Consider the following 22121-nt stretch of genomic DNA (forward strand, 5'->3'; position numbering starts at 1 on the left):
TAGTAGAGGCTCAAGAAATGTTGATTGAGTATAAATGTCAGATGAGTGAGAAAAAGATGACAGAGAAAAGCAGTATTAGGGGCTGGCTCCAGCCTATTTTCTTCTAAAAAAACAAAAAACAAATCTGAGGTCACCAAAGATTTTATTAGCATTGCCTGTTTACACAGACAAACGGTTGGAGTCTGAGGTCGAATTTTCCTGTGTGTGTTGCAGGGGATTAACTCCAGTCTGTAGAGTTATCTACAGTTATCTACAGAAATCTGTTTGCTTCCCACTAGGTGCCCCCACTGCTGCAGAAGCTCCTGGTTCTGTCCTTGTGTTGGGCTGATCAGTTTAGTTTCAAAGAAGAAAAACTGTGTAACATTAAAATAAACAAACCATAAATAGGAAGGTGTAGCTGCTGCCATAACTCCTCACTAATATATTTCAAAGCCAGACCCAACTGATATTTGTATTTTCCTTTAGCTCAGGTAATTAAGAGTTGACATACTGTTTAATGTTAATGAGGGGAGAAAGGAGGAGACCTTCTTGATTAGAACAGCAAGCATGCTGCATTTAAATCTAGATTTCCTCTCTCTTCCCCCTTAACAACAGAAAAAAAATTTTTTTTGGAGGAATTTGATTATCATAAGGCATTTGTTGTCCATATCAAACCTGAAAGGTGGCCAGTCAGATGGTAGTTTGATTACTGAGCATCGTCATGATTTATCATATTATACCACAAAAGGAAGATACTTAAAAGATAATTGTTGATTTACTATAGAAGTAGTTTACGTAGAAATTTTAAAGTGTCAAACATTAAAAGACTATGATAAGACCCAGTTGCCCAGACCTTGGTTTCTAAATCCATTCAGCAATAAAAGGAACCAGACATGACTTAATTCCACGGCTGGGGCAGGGAATAAACAAGATGAGCCTGGAGCATCTTCTGATGCCAGAAAGCAAGAAAGTGCTAAAACAAAACACACCAATTAAAAACAAAAACACCACACAACGTACCTGATGGGGTGTGTCAAAGGGACACAGGAGCCTAAAAGAGCTCCCAGTGGGTCAAAGCTAGGACAATTTAAACAACTAAATAATATAACTTTAAATTATAACCCAAGACGTAAAATAAATACAAATGAAATATGCAATATACATATCTAATGTAATGGTGCTAATAAATATATAAACAAGTAAAAATAAAATATTAATATAAAAGGAATATCTGTGTGTCCATACTGATGTAAATAAATGATTGGCCAAGTATGCAAATAGGAAAGAATAGATAATCTTCCATGTAGAAGAATTTCCAATGATTTCTAGCAATAATCTCCCAAAAGGAGGTAAAATATAACTGTCCATCCCCTAAATGTGGGCTGTACTTAGTGACATCCTTCTGAAGCGTATAGTAGGGAAAGGGAGGAAATAAACCTTTACAGTGGAGAAACGTGACAAATACTACCTCAGCCAGATGATCAAGGTAACATGAACAATGATAAATGTACACTTGATATGATGCAATTAAAATGGCACTTTACTGTGGTCTTCCTCCCCAAATCTGATAATCCTACTATAATCCATGAGAAAGCCATTGGACAGTTGAGACTTTCTATAAAATTTCTAACTAGTACTCCTCAAAACTGCTGTCAAGATCATCAGAAAAGGAGTCTGAGAAACTGCCGGTTTCAAAGAGGAGTAAAGAGATATGACAACTAAATGTAATGTGATATTCTGGTTGGGATTCTGGAGCAGAAAATGGATATTAGGCAAAAACTAAGGGAATTGGAATAAAATGTGGACCTCTGCTAAGAATGATATGTCAGTATTGGTTCATTAGTTGTGGCAAATGTAGCATACTAATGGGAGAGGTTAACAATAGGGGAAGCAGGATGTGGGGCATATAGGAACTCTGTATGGTCTTTACACCCTATTTGTAAACTTAACATCATTGTAAAATTAAAAGCTTATTTTTACAAAAAGACAGTTGCACGGACGAGAGTCTGTAGTTCAAGTTTAATTTTCATCACACTGGGAGCCTGAAGTAAATAAAAGCCCTTGGTGTTCTAGGCTGATTATGGTGTAAAGTGGGGCAACTCTTCTTTGCTGTCATCTTGTAAAGCCATGACAGTTTGTTTGCAGAATCAGAGAATGCAGGATTTTTAAATGTTCTCTTGTGGAATTTCCTACTGGCATGACTTTTTCCCCCCTTTGCTTCTGCCCAGTAGCAGTCCCTTGAGTGGCATTTGCTGTCCTAGTTAATCAGAGGGTAGGAGAAATGAAAAACTCTCCTCTTCCCCCTCCTATGAAGTTTCAATGGGCACTGGAAATGTAGGTCAGATTGCATCACTAGAAAGGAGCGAACAGGAAGGTATTTATGAAGTGCTGCCAACCTCTCTTTAGATTCCGAGTTATGATGAGCCAGTGTTGAGCCAGCTTAGGTGTGAGATACATGGAATCGGGGAGTCATGTTTTTGATGTTGTCCCAGAATGTTACATTTAATCAGTGATAAAAAGATTTCTGTCTAAAGCTCAAGTGAGAAGAACTTATACTGGCTGTGTTTAATTTGCATCCCACCTTCTGGAATTCTTTTTGTCTCTTATTTATTACTGGTATGTGGCAGCAATTTATATTAATTTAGCCAGAGAGATGTTTGAATTGTAGAAACTATTGCCATGTGTACCTAAAAAAAAAAAAAAAAAAAAAAAATCTCTTGTTTGGTAATCATATAAGTCTAATAATGTATTTTGCAAATTACGCATAATCATATGCACAGTGGGATCTTCATTAGCATGCAGAAATCATAACATTTGTTTTTTATTTTTAAGGCTTCAGGTATGCTGTTCCATGGCTTTCTACCTTTTTCTTTTCTTTTTTTTTGTTTTTTTGGCTTTCTATTTTGTTTTTAGTGGCAAAGTCTTATGGGTTTTAAGATAAGCCTTTAAGTGCATGTTTTTATTTTTTGCACATCATATATTACCTGCCCTTTGTAAGACATGCAGATAGTTGCTGCCTAAGTGGTCTGTGTTACTCATGTTCTCATGAACAGCAAGCATCCTGACAGCAAGACCCATTATAAAACCTATTCCATTTCTACTCTTTCCTTGCTTTTGTCAAGATCATGGGTAGTTTGTATACAAAATGGAAAATCAGATGATAAAAAAAATAATTGCATAGGCTTGAGTTTTATTTAATCTTACAGGTTTCATAAATGATTCTGTGAAATATGTTTATAATCTAACATACTTAGTTTAGTTTTGGTGTTTGGTTTTTTTATTTTGAAATAATTAAAGATTCACAGGTTGGGAAGACAGTTCAGAGAGGTCCTGGTTACTCTTCACCCAGTTTTTCCCATCAATTACATGTTACCTAACAATATCAAAACCAGAAAAATGATGTTGGTATAAAGTATGTGTGTAGTTCTGTGTCATTTTATATCATGTGTAGATTTGTATGACCATTACAGTAATCAAGGTACAGAACTATTCCATCACCACAGAAATCCCTGTCATGCTACCCTTTTATGGTTATAGTCATTTCCGTTAGCCTCACAATGCCTAACTCCTGGCAACCGCTAATCTGTTCTCCAACTCTATAATTTTGTCATTTGGGGAATGTTACATAAATGTGATTTTTTGAGATTGGCTTTTTTCATTCAGCGTTTAAAAAAAGAATTTTATTTTAAAAACAGCATTAATGATAAACTTTTAAAAAACATTTATTTTCAAAAGAAGTTGTTGCCCAGAGTTGAATTTTCAGACCTGTACTTTTCTAGCTTGGGTGTTCTATACTCTGTTGCTATATTTGAACAACAGCTAAAGTCGTATGTGCCGACGTAATAGCTGATTATAGCATTAACCTTATTGCGTACTGTTAAAGATGATACTACAAAGTTAAAGGGAAAACTACCCAGGGAAAAGTCCATCCCATCAAAAATTGAATACTACAGCTATTTACCGAGCAGGAGTAAGGAAACCAAATGTATACTTTAGTTATACCAAATGAAGTAACTGACCCACATTTGTGTTCATTTCTTCTCATAAGAACTTTTCAAAGAGAGATGTTTTGGAACATGATATTTAAGTGAAAAGTTTAAATGTTTACATTAATTAGCGGATGTAAAGATCAGAGAATTGCTCTACAGATCTTCCTCAACTAATTAGCGGAGTTATATCCCAATAAACCCATCATAAGTTGACAATATTGTAAGTCAAAAATACATTTAAAACACCTAACCTGGGGACACCTGGCTGTCTCATTCGGTAGAGCGTGTGATTCTTGATCTCCAGGTTGTAAGTTTGAGCCCCAAGTTGGGCGTAGAGATTACTTAAAAACCTACCTAACCTCCCTAACATCATAGCTTAGCCTGGCCTACCTTAAATGTGCTTATGAGAGCCTACAGTTGCACAAAGTCCTCTAACATGAAGACTGTTTTATAAGAATATGTTGAATATCTCATGTAATTCATTGATTACCGTGCTGATAGTGAAAACCAGAATGACTCTATGGGTATGCGATGGTTGTAAGTGTATGGGTGGGCAGGTGGTTGACCCTCATGGTCGCGTGGCTGACTAGGAGCTGTGGCCCCGCTGCTGCCTGACATCATGAGAGAGTGCCACACTACAGATAGCCAGCCTGGGAAGAGATCCAACTCCAAAATTCTAAGTATGCTTTTTACTGAATTTGTATTACTTTTGCACCATGGTAAAGTTGAAAAATCGTTAAATCAAAACATTGTTAAGTCAGGGACGTTCTATATGTGGTTAGTGTGCAATGTCACCATATGAAGGCTAGTGTCTGCATCATGTTAATAATATCTTATGTAGGAAATGGAGTCCTGTGGGTAGATGAGGGATGGGAACAAACAGCTTCAGAAGGAACAAATCTTCCTCAGATGACTGTATATTGTTTTCTAACAAAATATGAAAAATTCGGTAGGAGCTGTAGGAGGGCACATTAGTGTTTTGCTGCAAATAATGATATCATGGCTCTAGGGAATCCCATGTGGCCAGACCTGTGTAACTGAGCAAATAGAAGGTGAGTCCCCAGGCACCATTCTGCAGCTCACTAAGCAATGAAATGGGGTTGTGAGCACTGCTCCTTGGCTTGCCCAGAATTTGTGTTCCTGAAGGTTATGCCCGAGCAGATTTTTTTTTTAAGTTATTTATTTTGATAGAACGAACTCGTGTGCACCGGGGCAGGGCAGACAGAGAGGGAGAGAGAATCTCAAGCAGGCTGTGTACTGTCATAATGGAGCCCGATGCAGGCTCGAACTCCCAAACTGTGAGATCATGACCTGAGCCGAAATCAGGAGTCTGATGCTTAACTGATTGAGCCACCCAGGCACCTAGAACAGATTTTCATAAAGGAGATACTCTTGTAACTGGCAATTGATCTTCATTTGGCTCTAGCTCCTAACATTTTAGGTGGTCTTCCTCCCTGATAGGAAAATACTCTTTGTAATTAAAGTCAACCTCTACTTACCATTTTAACATTTTCTTCTGATCATCTTTGTTTTCTTCTCGCAACATAGGATTGTACTTGAAGTAGCTGTTGGGATAGAGGAGAGGGGAAGCAATCATTTATCGATCATCAAATGTATACCAGGCACTGTACAAAATGTATTAAGTAACTCTTCATTGCAAATGAGCGAATTTTCTTGGTCAGATTTAGTTAAGAGGCCTGCTGCCCAAACAGAATGTGTATGTCGTAAATAAATAAATAAATAAACAAACATATATATATATATATATAATATGTCACATATATGTTATTTATGCCATATATGTTATATATGTAATTTGATATATTTTATATAATTTATATGTATAAGTTGGTAACCTACAGAATATATATCTGTTGATTTTTATATTGATGAAGCAATGTATGAAATATAGAGATGTAAGACCTACATTTCCTATTAGGAGCTCTCCAGATGAGGAAAACCAGTTAAACTCCAGGAGTGAAAACTGCTTAACCTATCAAGCAACATATATAATAAGGTAATCCATAATTAATTACCAAATAGATCCTTCAGATTATAAATGCTGTAGTTTAGAGAAGGAAAAGATTATTGATCTCTGACCCTTGGTTGTGTCCCCTATAAAATGCAGTTGATACTTACCTCATAGTGAGAAATGAATATGTACGTAGAACACTTAGTATCTATATTGCCTGTTAGTACACCTTCAATAAATTATAGCTGAACTGTTAATAACAAAAATTAAAAAAAATATTTTGCTACCCAATGCCTCAGTGGGTTAATAAAATACATGTTTATTTCTCATTCGAGTCACCGCTCAGTGTGGGTTTGGCAAGGAGGCTCTTGATTTATCCAGTCACTAAGGGGTTAAGTTTTGTGGTTCTGCCCACCTCTAGGTGCTGGGAGCTCTCTCCATTGTACCAGCAGTGGAGGGTATGAGAGATAGCATCAAAACAGGGGTTTGTTTGTTTACATATTTAAAAAAATTTTTAATGTTCATTTATTTTTTGAGAGAGAGAATGAGACAGAGCAAGAGCAGGGGAGGGTCAGAGAGAGAGGGAGACACAGAACCCGAAGCAGGCTCCAGGCTCTGAGCGGTCAGCACAGAGTCTGATGCGGGGCTCAAACTCCCAAACCATGAGATCATGGCCTGAGCCAAAGTTGGACAGTTAATCGACTTAGCCACCCAGGTGCCCCAAAACAAAGTTTATGTGGGTCAATTCTAGAAGTGGAACCCAATGTTTGTCTTCATGTTTTAGGACTCACATAGCTACACCTTACTGCAATGAATATTGGGAAATTTAGCCTAATTGTGTGTTCAGGAAGATGAGAATGTGGATATAGAGTAGCATTGGCAATCCTTATCACAAATAATACTTAGAAGGGCTTAATAGAAGAGGAGGGACTTAAAGTAGGTAGAAAGAAGAAAGTAAAAGTTGTAGTACATTGCCCAGCCGGCCTTTATTTGAGGTGGTATTTAAAAAGGAAGGGAATGGGACGCCTGAGTGGCTCAGTCAGTTAAGCGTCCGACTTCGGCTCAGGTCATGATCTCGCAGTTCATGAGTTCAAGCCCCGTGTCGGGCTCTGAGCTGACAGCTCAGAGCCTGGAGCCTGCTTCACATTCTGTGTCTCCCTCTCTCTCTGCCCCTTCCCTGCTCATGCTGTGTCTCTCTCTCTCTCAAAAATAAATAAACATTAAAAAAAAACAAATTTAAAAAGGAAGGGTAGAGGGCGCCTGGGTGGCTCAGTCAGTTAAGTAAGCATGAACCCTTGATTTTGGCTCAGGTCATGATTTCATGGGTCGTGAGGTCAAGCCCCTGAGTTGGGCTGTGCTCTGATAGCAAGGAACCTGCTTGGGATTTTCTCTCTCTTTCTCTCTCTCTCTCTGTCTCTCTCTCTCTCTCTCCCCCTCTCCCTCCCTCCCCCTTTCCCTCCCTCTCTCTCTGCCCCTACTCTGCTCATGTGCACACACATGTACTCTGTCCCTCTCAAAATAAATAAATAAACTTAAATAATAAAGAGGAAGGATAGGGGAATTAAAAAACCCTGCAAGCATTATTAATAAAAATTACATATTTATCACACTAGCCACTGCTTTGACTGTGAGCCAGTTGGTAGTAACCTCAGGCAAGCCATTTAACTATTTTAGACCTTCATTTCCTCATTTATAAATGTTCTTCATAGTGCTGTGGTGAAGATTACAAAGGGTAGTACATGTAAAGTATTTAGCACAGGGGCTGGCCCAGAATAAACACTCAGTAAAAGTTGTTACTATTATTGGTAGTGTTAATAAGTATGCCTCCAGTGTTAAATACTGGCTAGCTGTTCATTTATTTGACATCTTTCCTAAAGGACAGTGCTAGAGTAGCAAAGAATGATTTGACTAAGTATATTTATGTGGATTTTAGAATTTGATAACCCTACTCCAGTGATAGGAGGTTAATGTCCCCCTGGCAGAATATTGGGGGAGAAACCCTTTCTGTCCCTCTGAGGCTCCCCTCCTCCCTGTCAACACCACAGAATTTTTATTCCTCTATCAAGAGGACAGTAGGAGTCGTGGCCTTGACTTCTCATCCCTCCTTCCCTTTTTTCCTCTATAGGTGGATTTGGCCTGGAAGAGTGAGGGTGGATGCCAGAACAGCTACATATTGCTCAGGCGTAATTGCAAGTTCTTAGCAAGGCAGGAGCATCCCACCCCAGGCCCACATTATCTTGAGTGGTTGGGTAGCTGTCAGAGCCTGTGGTTCCGCTGAATTCAATTCTGTTCGGCAGGCATTTATTAACACTTAAAATATCAGGCCCTGGGGATACAAGGGTGAAATGTTGCAGACCCTGCCTCTAAGAAGCCCATTGAGGGACTTAGGTGTGATGACCTGAAGAGGTTTATCGGGGTTTGTTTTGAAGGCTGGATATGAGTTGCTTGGAAGGTAGGAAGGAGAAGTTTCCGGTGGCAGGAACAGAGGTAGGGATTGCTGTGCTGGGTGGCAGTAGAAGGAATGGTTTTAAGCTCCACTTTGGTATGCAGCTGCCTCACTGTTACCCCTTTAGGGCCTCATCTCACAAGTCTCCGTTTTTTCTCTGCTAAAGGAGTGCAGTGAAAGTTCCTACATCATACAACGGGGAGGATTACGTGAGAGAATGCATGTAAAGGATTTACTGTGTGTTGAAAATGGGCACATAGTAAGTGTTTAGTAATTGTCAGCTACAACTGTTATTGTCATGTGCTTTTGTAATTGACGTACAGATCTACTGACTTGAGCAAGTATTTTGCGCAAAGTGGAGAATTATTGACAATTGTATTATATTTTTGTTTCTCCTTTAGGCTCATGGTGAAATAGTGTACCATAGTTCCAATTGGTGGAAAATGGCTTACCCCTCAGCTAAAAAGAGAGTAAGCCCAGTTAACCTCAGCGAAGCCTGGGGAAGTTGGGGCTTGAGATGGGAGAGCCACGCGACCTGAAATGGCAAGGGAAGTGAGGGATAGTTACATGGCAACCTTTCGTGAGAAGGGAGGGGCTGAATGTGGATGGAAACCTTCTAGTGCCAGGCACTGTCAGAAAATGGAGGCTGTTTTAGAAGTGCTGAGATTCCATGTGCAGATTCACAGAGAATCGAGAAAGCCCTAGTGACTGACTGCAGAGACTAAAATGTACCCATGAAACCGATGCCAGAGGTGTTGGGAGTCCTGACTAGTAAGTGATTTCAGCTTCCTTTTTATTTTTTAATATTTGTTTTTTGGAGAGTGAAAGTAGGGCAGGGACAGAGAGAGGGGGACAGAGGACCTGAAACAAGCTCTGTGCTGACAGGCTGACAGCCCGCGAGCCCAGTGCGGGGCTCGAACTCACGAATCATGAGATCATGACCGGAGACGAAGTCGGACACTCAATTGACTGAGCCACTCAGACGCTCTCTCAGCTCCCCTTTTAGCAGTTATGTTTTCCTATTCTCATTTGGTGTTGAATGGAGTGACCTGGGGCAGACCCTGAAGCTCAGTAGGTGGAAAACTCCAGCTGACCTTTGAAGGGGTGGATACCCAGTAGCACCACTGAAAGTCAGGCTGTGGGGAGTATAGAGTTTCATTCTTAAATTTGTTTTGCCAGGGAGAAAGCCTGTCAGGGTGAAAGCAAGGAAGAGAATGAGTAAACCACATTAATCCATATTTCTGGAGAATTACAGGTGACATGTCATCTGTTTTTAAAATGTTTCGTCTGTGGTGTTTCATATGGGAGATCTTAGAAGAGCCTTAGGATAACAACATGAGCTCAGGGTCACACACAAGAGACAGGTGTATAAGGGGAACAAGTGATACAGCTAGGAGGGAACTTTGAAAAGAACGTGCCCAGTGACAAGGGGCAGCCTGTGACAGCATCAGCCAGTTATCCCCACGCAGGAGAGCTGGCCCCAGGGGCCACATTTATTAACTTTCCAAAAGCAAAAGGGAATACGGAATTTTATGTAAACCTTCCCACCTTTTAAGTATTAGCAGCAAATTCCTCTTTCCCGCTAAGATCGCCAAAGAAACAGACAATAAGGTGAACTGTTTTAGGCCGGTGGACTCTGCAGCGAGGGTCAAAGAGCGGAAAGAAAAATATGTAGCCCAGGGGTTAGGCCTTTCAGCTGAACACATGGTCAACTCCAGTGCCAGGCACGGTACCTGGCGTGGAGCACATGCTCAGTACGTTTTTATTGAGTAAATAAATGGAGCAAACCTCTGTTCGTTGTCAGTCTTTCTGTGGGCAGAATGGAGAGACCGGAGCTGGCCTCCCCTTAGCTCTAACTTAGAGAATCGAGTCAGAACTTGCATTGCCGCCCTTGTAGGGCCCTCTCTACCCTCTTCACTTCCCTTTCATGCCCTTGAAGAGGGCACCTAGGGTGAGTAGCTATTCAAGCTCCTACATTTAAGAAGGTTTAAGACATAAAAAGAAGTTTATGCTGTTCTGCTTCAGTACAGGGCCAACTGAGTTTAGTGTGTTTTTCTTTCCTCTATCATGGTTAGTGCATTTTTGTTTAATTTTGACAGACTTGGCGGTATAATAAGTGATCTAGATTATGCCTTAAATTACAGTGAGGCTCTCAGAGTCTTAAAAGTACATAAAAATGTTCTGGAAAATAAGTCATTTTCCCTGTAAAGGTTGATGTTGTTCATGTAACAGTGTGGGCTGGTCTCTGTTTAAAGGTAATGAGGGGCACTTGGGTGGCTCAGTGAGTTAAGTGTCCCACTCTTGGTTTTGGCTCAGGCCATGATCTCGTGGTTCAGGAGTTCCAAGCCCGGTATCAGGCTCTGCACTGACATCATGGTGCCTGCATGGGATACTCTCTGTCCCCCACTTTCTCTGCCCCTCCCCTGTTCATGTGCATGTGCTCTCTCTCTCTCTCTCTCTCTCTCTCTCTCTCTCTCTAAATAAACTTAAAAAAAATAAAGGTAATGAGAGGATTTTTCTAAACCCTTGGACATTCCGCAGAATCTTCTTGTACAACAAATGCTGGTGGTATCTGCCCTTTAAAAAACAAAACTTTTGGTTTCTGGCGGGCCTGGACTCCACACCTCACGGCTTGTGCGCCATGGGTGCAGTCTTAGGGGAAGGGAGTGCAGGCCTGGTGTACTCTTCTATCTGGTCGGTGGGAAAGAGAACAATGCAGAAGGACTCTAGCCCACTAGTGCCTTTACACTGGATTGGCTTTGGCTATGCTGCACTGGTTGCTTCTGGCGGGATCATTGGCTTTGCAAAAAGCAGGTAATGTCCAGTCACGGGCTGCTGGGCTTGTTTTTGGAAGTGTAATACGCCTGGGTGCTTATCAGCTGTCTCAGGATCCGAGGAACATTGGGTTTTCCTAGCTACATCTGGAACCTTAGCTGGCATTATGGGGATGGATGAGATTCTACCACTCTGGGAAATTTCTGCCTGCGGGCCTAATCGCGGGTGCCAGTTTCCTGATGGTCGCCAAACTTGTGTGTTGAATAGACCCCATCAATAGTGGTCATGTCTGAGCATGTACTCATGAAGATTTTAAAAACTTCCATTATTTTTTAGTGTATTAAGAGAAACAAATGCAGCATTTTCACATATTCTGACATTTTACTTAAAAAAAAAAAAAAAAAAAGACATTGAACTTTCCAGAAGAAGAAATCATTCACTATCATTATAGCCTTAAAGAGACAGTGGTTTGTAACCCAAGAGCTCCTTATTACAGTTTGATTCTTGTGTGTTGATGTTCTCTCTTCTCTCTGTGACTGTAGGTAAAGCCTCAAGGGGTAAAATGTTAGGTATCAACTTTGGGGACCCTAAAACCCCATGCCCAATCAGAACAGTGTGAAAAAAATCTCTTCTGAGCTTTAGAGTTTCTGTTCTTTGGCTCATCTTAGAACACAGACCTAATTTGAAATTATGTCAAATGGAATATCAATGAAAATAAAATTTATCGTAAATAAAAATGTTTGATCTTTATTTTTGAGAGAGAGAGAGAGGGAGGGGCAGAGAAGGGGAAGGAGACACAGAATCTGAAGCAGGCTCCAGGCTCTGAGCTGTCAGCACAGAGCCCGACGTGGGGCTTGAACTCACGAACTGTGAGATCATGACATGAGCCAAAGTCGGACACTTAACCGTCTGAGCCACCCAGGGCCCCAATAATAAAAAAATTAAAAAAAAAAAAAAAACCACACCAAAACTTTCTACTGTTTTGAACAAGATTATTTTTGTTGCACTTAATCAAGAATCGCTTGAACTTTCAGGCTCAGACCAGGGGAGCCATTTACTCTGTAGGTCCAGGGGATTCTTAAACACTTAGGGAAGGAAATGCTTTGGGCCTCTGGTGGACCATACCTAGGACAGGAAAGTCCTAGAACCCTTTCCACCCACCTCCCTGCAGACCAGCTTTTTCCCTTTCTTTGCTCTGGAACTTCGTGGGCTCCTGGGTCAGATTTGCTCTGAGCAGCACTTCCATTCTTCTCTTTGCTGACAGGCTTTTTCCTATAGACTGAGAGTACATGGGAGTGGCTTGCAGCCTAGACAAGAGTAGACCCTCCTCATTCTAAACTCTAGTTCCAAGGAGGACAAATAGAATGTTTCACTTTGGGTCTTGTGTCCAACTTTGGCCAAAACAGAGGAGTTTGGAGTAGCATAATACAAATATGACTGGCATGGGCTTGAGAAGTACTTAGAAAAAAGGGTCACCATAGGCTAGGCAGCTCCTCTAGAAGAAAGGCATCTGCTATAGTCTTGTACCTGCCCTCCCCCTCCCCCAAAAAAGAGTAAATAAATTTATGCTTCTCAGGAGTTTAGAGGAATTCAAGTTATGTCTTTTTTATTTCCTTTTCTCCCATCTGTAATTGGCTGTCATTTAAAAGAAACCTCTGGAGCACCTGGGTAGCTCTGTGTGTTAAGCGCCCGACTTCGGCTCGGGTCATGATCTGATGGTTCATGTGTCTGAGCCCCACATCAAGCTTTGCACTGACAGTGCAGAGTCTGCTTGGGATTCTCTCTCTCCTTCTCTCTCTGCCCCTCCCCCCCTCAAAATAAATAAACTTTAAAAAAAATAAAAAAGAAAAAGTCTTGTTAAAAATTCTATTCATTGAATGTTACATAGCAGGTGGTGAATGAATGAAAGCTGTCAAGTTCTATGTGTCTATTCTTAGCAAATGCTTTCCAGTCTACCTTTTAAACAATTTCTCTTTGTCTTTGCAAAACAAAATTAAGTTGCTGTTTAGGCAGATTGGTGTACTGGCAAGGGAACTAAAAGAATACCAAAGGCCTCCATTCTAGTTCCAAGTCCAAACCATTTATTTGCTGGGTAATCTTGAGCAAATTATGACCTCTCTCCGTCTGTTTCCTTACTAGTAAAATGGAGATCATAACAACAGCTCTTTTGAGCGCAGTGGTCTCGTGAAGATAAAAAAGGAGGACATATACAAACAAAGGATAGTTTTCTTCCCCCTATCCCAGAGAAGTTACTATTTTTAAATGCTTATTTTTAGTAGCTGCCACTACCTTTTTATCTCTTAGAGTCTCCCTTAAAGCATTTTTAAGGTATGCAGGCCAATAAGCGGTGAATTCTTTTAAAGGTAGAAACTATCTTGGGGGCGATTTCATAGAGTACCCCAAATCTGGTGACTTGCTTGGGTACTTTGGCGATCTGGCTAGATTTCCTGAGGGAAAATGGGAAAATAGTTGACCTAACAACATCCTGTCAAGCACAGTTTAACCTGAGGCCAGTGCTGTTCAACCTCCACCTGGTCAGCTCTGAAGCAATCAGTCACCAGGCTGAGTGGTTACTTCTAACAAAACATCTTTATTGGCTGTCTCTATCCTGGTAATTTGTAGCTTCCTTTGAGTGATTTTGCATAGCTGTAAAGTGTTTAGGATGCAAAGAAATGAATGTTGGCTTTTATTGGAAATAAGGCAGAAAAAGAACACTAAAATGGAAATCAGAGAAAAAATTTAAAAGATAGGAGACTAGGAAGGAATTAGGAATCCAGGGAAGGGAACATCTGGCTTATAAAGATTGTAGGAATGGTTACTGAATGATTACATTACTGGGTAACATTTTGTGGGTGAATGAAACAAACTGTTTTTAAAAGGAAGAGGGAAAGGATATGATCCAGGAATAACTTAAAAGCCAATAAAGATAATTATGAATAAATGTTCAAAACATGGCATAGAATTTCAGCCGCTGACTTTTCAAAGATGCTTTATTAGTGTCTTAGACCATAGAAATTTTTAGTTTACTTTCCTAGATTATATGAAAATAAATAAAAATTAAGCAAAGCAACCTTCTTGCCACCCAACTTTGGTGTGTAGCTTGTGAGAATTATAGGAAGAGATGTGTGTTAATAGTGAATTTTTCATATGAAAGTAGCCTGCCTTGTGCTTTATACCTTGACAGCATCTGTTCCAAAGCTGTGTCATTACCTGTATTTGCTGTTGTTTCTCTTCTGCTGCATGTCAAACTTGAAAACCAGCTTAATTTCTAATTCTAGATTATTGACCTTCAATCCCTTGACTCCTTAACTCAGTGCTACTCTACAAATTAATTTTAATAGTAGCCACATTCTACTTGAAATTTATATATACACATATGTATGAAAATATGTAGACGATGGAGTACATAATTCCTTTGTGCTTTTTAGAAAGATGGCTTAATTGAGTTTTTGTTTTCTGTTTGTACTATTATGAATTGTTTATATAAATTGCTGAGTGATAAAGGATGGAGTGAGCTCTCTAAATAATAATCTCATTCGGTGTGTGTGTGTGTGTGTGTGTGTGTGTGTGTGTGTGTGTGTGTTTTAAATTTCTGATACTGACAGGTTTCATAAGGGTAGGCTTTCTGAATAACCATTTCAAAAATTAAGTGAAAAGTCATTAGTGGCAAATTACACACAATGATTTTAAGCCTCAGGAGACTAACTCTGTGTACACATTGAATAGTCATTTATTCTTAGTTTGTTGTAAATATAGCCAATTAAATTCACTGTAAAAAAAAAAACAAAAAACAAAACAAAAACAGAAACAAAAACAAAACAACAACCTGAATTGCATTTGTTGTAAAATTGGTAAAGTGCTCGAATTTTAACACTTTGACATTTCAAAGCACATATAATAATTTTGGAACATCTGGCAACTAATGAGATTGTAGATTTCTGATTAGCTTTATTCTTTGTTTCATCCTTTTCCCCCTTTCTCTTTTTGTAGATCTGAACAGAATTAAGAAGAAAGAACTTCCACAATCATAGCAGATGAAGATCCACTGGTAAATCAATCAGGAATTTTGGCCTGCCCGCCAAGGAAAAGGTAATTAGCTGTCTCAACATAGCTCAGCTGAATGAATGCAGTGCTTCTGATTATAATAGAGTTTGAATTTTACCAAAGGATGATGGTTTTTAAAGTTCAGCGTACCTGTGTAAGATCTCCAGTATAACCCTGAATATGATCTTACTAATATGACATGACTGTGAATTTAAGAGTACAATATTATTAGGTATGTGTTTGTCAGAAGAAAAAGTGCTAAATAACCATCCGCAACTTATAGGAGAACTTTGGAGATAGGAGCATTCCCTGTCCCCCATACATGTCTACTTTTTGCTAGGAATTTGTCCAAAGACATGCTCTTATGTTTCTGTCCAGTTCCACTTTACCTAGCTTCTCTTTTCTTTTCTCCACAAGCAATATAGAGCCAGCTGCTCAGAGCAGGGAAGATCCTAAGCAAAGTGTAAAATAGGCAGGAGTTCTTCAGGTACACTTTCTGGGCCCAGTGCCTTTGCCCAGGTCAGTACAAAAATAGCAGCCACTATTAATTGAGTTTCTCACTATATATTTGCCATTGTGCATTTACTATTTGGGGAAGAAGGTGGTAAGTTTCACATAATGTGAAAAAGAAGAAAAGTTCCTGGAGGAAATTTTTTTTTAAGTTTATTTGTTAATTTTGAGAGAGAGAGCGAGAGAGAGAGAGAGAGAGACAGCACATGCATGAGTGAGGGAGAGGCAGAGAGAGAGGGAGAGAGAATCCCAGGCAGGATCCACGTGGTCAGCACAGGGCCTGACATGGGGCTTGAACTCACAAACCCACAGATCATGAGCTGGGCCAAAGTAGAGTCAAACATTTAGCTCACTAAGCCACCCAGGCATCCTAGGGAGGAATTTTTATTAAAACAAGAAAATCCATCTTCCTATCTACTCCTGAAAGGACTGAGGGGGCTTAAGATGCAGTTTAAGATGAGTCATTTAGGGATAAAATTGAACACAATCCCAACAGGGAAGACCAGAGTTTCAGCTTCTGAAATTGATCAGCTTGTATATTTAGGCAACAAATGCAATGCTTCAGTGAAGTTTAGGCAACTATAGGGAAGATGGAAGGAAACACTGTAAACAACACGAACATTCACCTTCAAAGATAACATTTTGAACAAAACAAACAGAAACAGGAACTTCAGGAAGGATGTAGCTTTTTTTTTTTTTTTTTTTTTTTTTTAATGTTTATTTTGAGAGAGACAGAGAGGGAAGGAACAATCCCAAGCAGGCCTCACATTAGGTGCAGAGCCTGATGTGGGGCTCGATCCCAGGAACTGTGAGATCATGGCCCAAGCCAAAGTCAGGAGTCGGATGCTTAGCCATCTGAGCCACGCAGGCGCCCTAGGATGTAGCTATGTGTTTAGAATAAGTGGGCTTTTCTGAAGTCTCTGCCTTCAAAATGGGCCTTTAAAATTTTCTGACCTGAAGCTGAAAAGGCAGACTCATCACAAAGGACGGCATTCATTGAGGAATGTCTGAAAAGTGCCAGAGAAGAGAGGAGCAGGGTTTTCCTAGATGGTAGTGAGCCCCTGGCAGTGGTGGGATGTGGGGGTTCAGGGGGAGGTAGAGAGAAAACACATTTGACCAAAATGCCAAAGGAGCTGTTTAGCCTGTGATTTTCATTGAGCGTCCACTCTGAGCAGAGGGATTGTTCTTGAGGAGGAAAAGAGAATAGGAGGTGGTTTTCACAGACTACAAGTATGACTTCCTCTTTTTTGAATAGTGTTCAGATGAAAAGACTAATATGATACGAGGAAGTCAATGACAAAGGGCAGGGAAGGAAGAAGTATAACAAACTCAAGTCTGCCGGAAGAAGTGTGACAAAGTCACGTCCAGACAGGTAGAAGCATGAAATGCACCAGGAGAACTGTGAGAAACTGTCAAATTCATGGCCAGTGTAAAAGGGCAGCCCCTTTTTAGTGTCAGCTGATTATAGGCCCAATACCTATTCAACAAATGTTTCTTGAGTACCCTCTTGTGTCATGCTGTACTCTCTGGGCATTGGGGATCAGAGGGACAAAAATCTCTGCCACGGTAGCACTTCTTTTTTAATGGAAATAAATAGATAATAGATAAAATATAGTAAGTAAATATATTGTACTAGATGGTGATAGTTGGTTGGGAAAAGCAGCTTAGGATAATGAGAATCAGGTGTGCTGATGAGGGCTGGAGCTGCAGTGTTAAATAAAGGTGATCAGGGTAGACTTTTTTTTTTTTTTTTTTTTTGATGTTTGTTTATTTTCGACAGGGGGACAGAGTGTGAGCAGGGGAGGAGCAGAGAGAGAGGGAGACATAGAATCTGAAGCAGGCTCCAGGCTCTGAGCTGTCAGCACAGAGCCTGATGAGGGGATCGAGCCCACAACTGAGAGATCACGACCTGAGCCAAAGTCAGACACTTAACCGACTCACCCAGATGCCCCAAAATACTTGCATATCTTAAACTTACATAATGTTATATGTCAATTATATTCCAATAAAGCTGGAAAAATGGAAACATTATACACATTGTATGTTAATAAGAAGTCCCTTTAGTTACATTCTTTCACTTCCTGTTCTCCCTAAGTCCAGAGTTACCTCAACTGTTTTCTATGCATAGATTTGTCGTTATGATTATTACGGTTTCACAAAAATAGGCACATAGTCTGTAGTATTTTGCATGTTGCTTTTAAAAAATTTATACTTTGGCTGTCTTTCCACTTGTTTATTTTGGGCTGCTACATTTCATTTGTAAAAAAAAAAAAAAAAAAAAACAACAACAACAAAATGTGAGAAGCAAAAGTGGGGCACCTGGGTGGCTCAGTCACTTAAGCATCCTGATTTTGGCTCAGGTCATGATCTTACGGGTTTGTGAGATCGAGCCCCCGTGTCAGGCTCTGTGCTGACAGCATAGAGCCTCTTTGGGATTCTTTCTCTCCCTCTTTCTCTGCCCTTCCCCTGCTTGCTCATGTGCATGCACTCTCTATCACTCTTTTTCAAAATAAATAAATAAACTTATTTTAAAAAAGAAGAAAAGCAAAGACCTCTATTACAAAGAGGATGAGGTATCATAAAATATAAGAATAGCTAACACTTAATGAGTACTATGTGACAAGTGCTGTTCTGAACATATTACATAATTGACTCCTGGTAACAACCTTATAAGTTAGAATACTGTTGAGATACTGTATGGATGAGGGGTACATACCCTTGTGGTCCTCCTTTTACAGAGAAGCTAACTGAGGGAGAGACAAAATGTGTCCTGTTCAGGCCCAGAGTTAGGCAGTGGCAGAAATGGGCTCCGGGACAAGTTTTACCTCCCCCTGATGGTCGTCTCCCACCATCACCTCTTTGTAGGTCTAAACATTCTCATCACTCCCAAAGGACGGTCCTGTTTCCATTAAACAGTAACTCCTCATTTTCCCCTCCCCTCAGGCCCTGAAAGCCACCCGTCTGTTCTCTGTCTCTGTACATTTTCCTATTCTGGATATTTTACATACATGAAATCATACAGACGTGGCCTTTTGTGTCTGGCTTCTTTTACTTGGCTTGTGTTTGAGGATCCTCTGTGTTGTAGCATGTACCAGAACTTTACTCCTTTTAATTGCTGAATAATACTCCATTGTGTGTATACATTGATCAGTTGATGGGCCTTTGGGTTGCTCCCACCTTTTGGCTATTTATTGTAAGTAATGCCATTATGAACATTGGTGTACAAATATCTGTTTGAGTCCCTGCTTTCAATTCTTTTGAATATATACATCTAGAAATGGAATTAGAGGATCTTATTGTAAATCTGTGTTTAACCTTTTGAGGGACTGCTAAATTGTTTTCCACAGGTGTTGTACCATTTTGCATTCCCACCAGCAATGTACAAGAATTCCATTTTTCTCTCACATCTTTGCCAAGATTGTTTTTTTCTGTTTTGCTTTGATAATAGACATTCTTTTGGTTGGGAATTGGTATCTCACTGTGGATTTTCTAGTATTTCTCTACTGACAAATGATGCTGAATATCTTTTCATTTGCTTCTTGGTTATTTGTGTTGTCTTCTTTGGACAAATGTCTGTTGAGATCCTTTGCCAATTTTGAAAATTGGATTATTTGCCTCCTTTTTTTTTTTTTTTTTTTGAGTTGTAAGATTTCTTTATACATTCTAAATACAAGTTCGTTATCAAATATATGATTTGCAAATTTTTTCTCCCTGTGGAGTCTTTTTACTTTTTGAGAGTGTCCCTTGAAGCACAAAGGTTTAATGGTTTTAGTGAAGTCCAGCTTATCTCTTTGGCTCTGTTTTTAAGAAATACTTGGTAAGTCAGATTCTAGACTCTAGCTTATTAACCACTGATTTAGGATTGCTGCTCTCTGCTGCCACTCCCCCCAGAAACCATTTGGAAAAATGCTAATGCTTTGTGCAAATACCTGTTTTCTGAAGTGGACAGAGGCAGAGAGCTCTGGAGAGTAGGGAGGGTAGATTTCTCACCAGTAGCAGTTTTGTTTCAGTTCGGTTTTTTCCTGCTCCTGAAGTTCCTTCACTTGGACCAGTGTGGTGGGGAGGAGGCTGTGATCAAAGTCTCTGGGTCCTGCAGGTTTTACATTGATCAAAATAGAGGCTAAACTAGGTTAAGTAGGTTAAAATGTCAGAAACTTTGCCTTCTGTCCTAGATTGTAGCATTTAAAATCAGAATGTCCATGGGATGTAGTAATTGTGTGTTTCTAGGAAGAAAGGTTTAGGGACTGTCACATCTAGAGGGTCATTTGGGTTAAGGTCTCCCCTTTTATATGAGAAAATATGTGTTTGGGGTAGGATTTGAAGACAGAAAACTACATTCATTCATTCACTCACATGTTTAGTGGAAAATAGTTAAGTCTGCATGCCATTTATCTCTACCAAGGAGAGGAACATTTTATTTTGGAGGTGGATGGGGGATTAAAGCCTTTGTGGAACAGTCTGTCCTTTGGGAAAGAAGCAGTACAAACCCCGATGGCTATAGGATCAGGGTGTACACAACAATGGGGAAAAGCAAGGGGGTCATGTTGGTGAGGTCTAGGACTTTGCTCAGAACTGGAACTTTGCTGTGGGAAGGGGGAAGAAAGTTGTGTTGTTCCTTCCCTCTTGTACTAACACACCTGCACTGTTGGTCCTGGAGTGTAGCCTTAAGGCATTTTGCTGACGAGCTTTGGGACCTGGCCACCACACATCTTATGGTAGGTAGATTCCAAGTTCCCAATGACACGCTTAGGTTGGGAATGCAGACAGTCGATCCCTGGGAAAAGTAAGCATATATCTCATTGCTACCTTGCTTTCAGAACCCATACTCTTAACCCCAGTCCATGAAGTCCTGTGATTTAGAGGTGGGGATGAGTTCTCATGGGCTTAGTGTGAGGGATCAGGAAAGCTTTTGTTAAAGAAAAGGGATTTGAGGAAGGACTTGGCTAAACAGTAGGATTTAAGCCAAGGGAGGGAAAGTATTATAAATAGAGTGACCTTTATGAACAAAGCTTGGGGGCTGCGGTCTGGAGTGGGGAGCGTGTTTGAAGCTATCACTTGGTCATTTTGGCTGAATTGTAGAGTACCAGCTGGAGGGAACTCTGTGGGCATGGTGGCGTGGGACCAACTCTAGAGGACCCTGGGTGCTAGGAGAGAAGTTTTTACTGAATTCAGTGGCCAGTGGGGAGCCCCTAAAACTATTAGAGCAAGAACTGACATAAAACTAAAGCCATTCTTCATTCTGCAAGACTGGTGTGATAGTATAGCATGGGTAGGTTAAAATTGGGGCTTTCCATGAGACAGCATAAAAATGGCTAACAGTGCTTTTGTACTATGAGCTCTCCTGATACTCCTCATGAAGCAGATAACTCCTGTTTTACTAATTTTATAGATGATGAAACTGGTACAAAGAGGTTAAATATGTAACTCCCCAGAGTTACATAGCTAGTACATGGTAGAACGGGGATTCAGCCTGGGCAGGTCAGATCTAGAACTCCTGTTCTTAACTGGTGGCCCTATAAGGTGGTAACACAGTCACTTCAGTGAAACACTGAACACTGCAACAGTACAAAGAAGACATAGGAAATTATTTTTAACAGTGTGTTTAATCTTTGCATTTTATTGCATCTGAGGCAGTGCACCAGAACTTTATATAGTCAGCCTCTCTTTATAGCTAAATGCTGGTCTGACTTTTTCCATTTTTTTCCCATAACTTTTTCCCCCTCTATTCTTGTTTTTCTTTTCTTTTCTTTTTTTTTTTTAAAGCTACTTAAAGGCTTTAAGTGAAGATTTTATATCAAGTTTGTTAGTAGTTTAAATTTGCAGGCCAGTATTAAATCCCTAGAAACACTTGATCTGTATTCAATTTAAAGTTAAAACTTATTACTTTGTATTTTTAAATCTTTCTCTTCCTTCAAACAGTCTGGTATTAGTGGTGAATGTTTCTTTGGGAGAATTCATCCGTAGCTACACACATGTGATTAAGAAAACAAACTCAGTATTCAAAATTTTGCGCGTCTTGGCAAATGACACAGCTTGTAGAATGAATACGTGTACGGGTTAAGTCTTTAAAAAGATAATTGCCCTCATCTTTAAATTTCCACCTTTGCAACCATCCTTATTATTTCTGATTTTGCACTTGATTGTCAGGAATGCCAGCCACTGAGCTGAATTCAATTTCCTCCTTCCACTGTTCTCCCCCTGCTGGAATAGAGGTATTCATGACAGGCTTTAAGGATTTCACTAGAGGGAGCACAGTTAAAGGGTTCTTGCCTGCCAACCTCACATGCAGAAGAGAGCCCTGGCTCTGGAGAAGAAAGAGGGAGAGAGAGAGGTGTGGTCAGAGGAGGGAGAGAGGATATGAATTAAGGCTCAGCCAATTTTAAGAGAAATAAACCAAAACCAAAAT

At 40.1% G+C, this 22121-nt stretch overlaps 1 protein-coding gene and 1 pseudogene across 5 annotated transcripts in view; both read left to right on the top strand.

Annotated features, from left to right (window-relative positions):
- ATXN7 (ataxin 7) overlaps positions 1 to 22121 on the top strand; it is a 142547-nt gene that overhangs the window by 20971 nt on the left and 99455 nt on the right. For 4 of the 5 annotated variants that reach the window (XM_045493424.1, XM_045493418.1, XM_045493422.1 and 1 more), the window contains exon 2: positions 15152 to 15250. The gene's annotated coding sequence lies outside the window, so the exon portion shown is untranslated. The remainder of the gene's footprint in view (positions 1 to 15151; positions 15251 to 22121) is intronic. The other variant, XM_045493420.1, reaches the window with a different exon arrangement.
- Positions 10780 to 11898, top strand: LOC123605822 (annotated as a pseudogene).

The sequence above is a fragment of the Leopardus geoffroyi genome, chromosome A2 (assembly GCF_018350155.1).
Source record: "Leopardus geoffroyi isolate Oge1 chromosome A2, O.geoffroyi_Oge1_pat1.0, whole genome shotgun sequence".
Lineage (NCBI taxonomy): Eukaryota > Metazoa > Chordata > Mammalia > Carnivora > Felidae > Leopardus > Leopardus geoffroyi.